Source organism: Seriola dumerili, unplaced genomic scaffold (genome assembly GCF_002260705.1).
Source record: "Seriola dumerili isolate Sdu_G_001 unplaced genomic scaffold, Sdu_1.0 BDQW01000449.1, whole genome shotgun sequence".
NCBI classification, from domain to species: domain Eukaryota; kingdom Metazoa; phylum Chordata; class Actinopteri; order Carangiformes; family Carangidae; genus Seriola; species Seriola dumerili.
The window spans coordinates 2469470-2474393 of record NW_019174704.1 but is presented as its reverse complement, the minus strand read 5'-3'; positions in this window follow the sequence as shown (position 1 = coordinate 2474393).

Genomic DNA, 4924 nt, shown 5'->3' with positions numbered 1-4924 from the left:
AAATGTACATTATCAGGAAAAAAAAACAAAAACACAAAGAAAAACACCACAGGATCCTCGGATACATAACTGCATCTTTACTAAGGAAGCAGCAGTCCAAAGACAAGTTTCAGGCTGACTGGCTCGGAACGTGTCCTTAGCTCAAACTTTGCAATGGTCAAATGAGTTGTTCTATTTATAAAATGTATAGTGCTGCACCTTTTACCAGCCAATTTCTCAAAACGGCAACTTGAAGTCGCCACTCAGAAGGCGTGTCTCAAAGCAAAGACTGTGATGTCATGCGAACATGGATTCAGCACACGAGTAAAGCAAACCTCACCAATCTGATGCTCATTTCAGAGCATGGCCCACCTCAAGTGCAGTGTTGTTTTTTTTATTTTGTTGTTATAAAAGTTGTTATTAAGCCAAAAAAGATAAAGCGGAGAAGACAAGAGTACAGGGAAAGAATAGAGTATGAAGACAAGAGAGAAGAGGGAGCCACTAAAAGACAGACTAACGTCACATTATTATCAACTTCCAAAACAAAGAGACGACTTTCCGTGCAACGCCAAAGCAGACAAGAGGCTGGAAAAGTGCGATACAATATGATAGGCTACTATACAACAACTTACAATATTTGGTAATAAAACATCAACGTATTTCTTCTGTTTGTACAGATCTCATATACAGTATGAACACACAGCAAACACTGTTTTGCACACACTGTAGTGATTATTGTCCTCTTTCCACAGCCTCTCTTTCAATCCTACAATGCAAAAACAACCCAAAAGCCTCAGGTAGTATCCAGCAGACATCATGTTATTGCATCATTACTACCTCCGCCAAGGAGGTTACGTTTTCAGCCGTGTCTGTTTATTTGTCAGCAGAATTACCCAAAAAGTACTGAACCGATTTGCTCTGAACTTGGTGGAGGGATGGGGCGTAGGCCGGGGAAGAACCCATTACATTTTGGGGCAGATCCAGATCATTTACTATAAATTAGATTTTTTTTCTCTAAAGTCTGGTTTATGTTGTTTGAAACTTGCCTTGGCAGAGGCCTGTGCTCTCTGAGTGCACTTATACAGTTTACTGCATGTCTTTTGTTTGGTACATTGGGTTGTTGAAAGAAACTGGAGTCGGGAGGACAGTGGAAATGTTGAGTTGTGTCACAACTACGTGATAACACAAGGCTGACTTGTTTGCTTTCTTGTTTTGGACTGGGTGACAGTTTGGGATTTTTTCATCCACCTTTAAAATAAAATCTTAATAATAAAAATAAAACTGAACTGCCTACATTGCAAGCCTTCCTTGATACAGAGTCCAGTCCTGCACTTACAGGTGAGGACTGGACTCACCGCAGAACAGGAAATCAAAACATACTCACAAGATACAAACGCAAGTATCCTCACATAAAACTAGGACCTGGCTCTCAGGTTGCAGCATATTGGGCATACAGAGTACACTAAAGCTTCAATGTCCCTACAGGACACTTTGGCTCAAAGACAGCAGTCAATAACAGTAAACACAAGAATACAATGATGAATAAAAACGTCAATCAGTACAATATGTACATGCATACATTACAGATACAAATAAACACAAGGACACAGCTTAAAACCAACATCACCACTGTCATTGTGACTTGTGACACCCCAACTATCAGAAAAAGCAGCGAAGCCAGAAACCACCCGTCCACAGGCAGTAAGAGGCCAAATCACATTTTGTATAAAAAAAAAAAAAGAAAAAAAAAAAAAGAGGAGTTGATGGAATAAAACACCTCATGTAACTGTGTGTGCCACCTCTAGAGACGTAAAACCCTGCCTTTGATGGAAGCAAGTTGAGCTCACTGTGTAGAGGGTGCAGGGAGTCCAGTGAAATGATGAGACGATGATAACATTTACAAAAAGGTTTCTGCCGTTTTGTTGTGGTGCCTGTGCATTATTTTTTATTCTATATGTATCTGAAGTTTGTACTGCATTACAATGATTTTTTCCATCATTTTAACATATTGTGTCACACAAAGCTGAAACAACTAGACGAGTAAACAGTCGATCAACAAATATGATTATTCATTTAACTAATTTTTTAAGCAAAAATGTATTGGTTCCAACTTCTTAATGTGAGTATTTTCTATTCCTGTGAGTCTTACATGAAAGACAGCTTGGGATCTGGGAATCTGTGATGATGCCATATTTATTTAGTGTTTTCTAATATTTTAGAGTCCAAACATATAAACAATAAATATGTAAACTATTGGCTTTTGTTGCATTATGAATTCATACTGTACCAGTATGAGACCGTGTAAACCTGCAAACCTTTGTCAGAGCTGAAGCAGGACAATAGCTGGAGGCAACCAGCTGTCAGAGTCGATGAAACCATATTGCACGAAGGAGAGAACACCATCAGACAGAATGAAATACAACCATATCGTGAAATAATTTGGTTTTGGCGTAGCTGGACATATCTGACATATAAATAATAGGTCTCCAGGCTAAATGAAGGAAAAAATGAAGTTTGGAAACGAGCAGAGAGAAAGGAAGAGGAAAAAAACGATCAGAGATTCAGAGATCAATACAGGAGTGAGAAGACAGAGATCATCAGTCAAAGGAAAAAAGAGTGATATCCCAAAAGATGGAGGCAGACAGACAGATGAGAGTTAAACTTGAAAAAAAACAAAAAAACATCCAGACAGGAGACTAGATTAGGCTAACAAAGACAAACAAGTCAAAGAAAGGCAGCAGGAAGCACAGAACGTTACTGAGTCAGACACAAATGCTCTGCTCATGTCCAAACAAACAAAATTACATTTCAACACACAAATGTACATTATACACATATATATATATATATATATATATATATATATATATACACACACACATACATATTAAAAAACAGCACGCATAGAAACATGAACCACCTTTAAACTTTATGCTCCCTATACCCTGCTGTTATCTCCATGCTATATTAAACCCAAGTAGCTTTACTAATGAGCTCATCAATTTAAATAAAAAGCTAACAGTGTGAATATGAACTCTGTGTCTTAAAGCAACAAGATACATTTTTTCCTTGTTGATATTTAAATTTAATAGAAGGAACCTGTAGTGCAAATATAAAGATGTCCCAGTGAAAACATGAAAACACACAGTCAGGCAGACGCCATAATGGAGACAGGAAGTACTGCCTAATATACGATTGCGGTGGCGTGATGTAAATGCAAAAGAATGAAGGACAGACAGACGTATAAAATCTGTACATAAATAAAAACATCAGCTAACAAACCAGCACATTCAATCAAACACACACACACACACACACACACACTAACTATTGGCATGCTATCCGCTGCCCTTGGCCAAGCTACGTTACATTAAAAAGCTGTGCCCCGCCCTAATGGGTGAAACAAAACTAACAGGAGAGAAAGGGGATATCAATCAAGCCAAGTCTGTACACACCCACTGACAAACAGTCTAATCAGGCAACATAATTGAAAACACCTGCGCTGGTGGACTATGGGTGTGTAAGGGTTTTAATCTTTTGGATAACTTGTTGTATTAATGATTTAGATTATTAACTATGTCAATCAGACATTAAAATCTCCAGCAGACTACACAGTAGCCCGGCTTCACTTCCACCAAACCCAAACAGAGGCTGGCCTGATAAGCACGTGGAATTATTGTTTATTTTACTTCTTTCACTCGGCCTGAGGTCACGGTCATGTGAGCTGAGTGCCCTAACCAGCTAGTAGTGAGCGACACATCTGTCGCATTGACATCACTCTCAGTCAACACAGATGTTGCAGTAATGGTTGCCAGGAGAAAATAATGTCAAAGTTTCGACAGCGATTGAAGAAATATGAAATATGCCCATTTAAGAAATGAGTCAACTCCATCCAAAACAACCAAAATGACTTTCAAATTCAATTTTAACAATCACGATTCATCATCATCAACCAATGTCTTTGAACAAAATTTCCACAGATCTGAATCTACATGCTTCAATTTACAAAAGCGTTGAAAAACGTAAATATGGAAAACTCAAGCCTGAAATTTAAACCTGACTCAGACACCACAGATTTAGACAGCCACCTCCAGCTCTCGGTTTTATGCCTGTGAAAGCCACATATTCGATGGATAGTTTAGTGTCAGCCCAAGACATTTACAATAAGACAAACAGTGAGAGGGTTGACTAATGCATGCTGGGAAAGCCAAGTCGCCTGGGGAGCTAATTAATTGGCTGACTATGACACTGTCGAAAGCCCTATGTCTGACTGAGCTTTTAAAGGGAGCTGTTCTCTGAAATGTGCAACAGATCAGGGCTGAGAAAACAGCTGTATCTGGACACCAAACTGCAGGTGGGAAAGAAATCATGTGTCAGCTACTTTACCAGTTCACAGGATCTGTAACACATCCCACACCCAAGCTACTAAAGTGGGGTAAGATTCAGCACAGAAAAAGTTGGATTAAAGCAGCTGTTTCTGCTCAAAGAGTAATAGCGTATACTTGACAGATGACTGTTTCAGGGTGTGTTCACACTCCCGGTATATGTATAGCATCTTATTCGTCACTCTGGAGCATATCTTTGTTTTAGGTTCGCTCATTTGTGCAGGTGAGAACAATGCAGGTCAAGCAGAGGAACCCTGCATATGTGAATCTCCGTCAGTAATCCAAGTCAGTTGTGATTATGTAACATAATCAGATCCACTGATAAAAGCTTTTATCTCACAGGTCATATTTCTTTAAAATGGGCAAGCAAAAAAGAAAAAAAGTTAGTTTGACTTGTGTTTATGAGCCTTGATTTGCTCATAACTAGCCACTGAGAAACTAAATGAACCAGAAATGCAACAGAGTAAACAAATCCTTCATTTCAGCCACTCCAAGTGGCACAGGCATCAGCGCTGTTTCTCAAAATCAGACTCCACTCAGGTGGACTTTAGAGTCTGAAG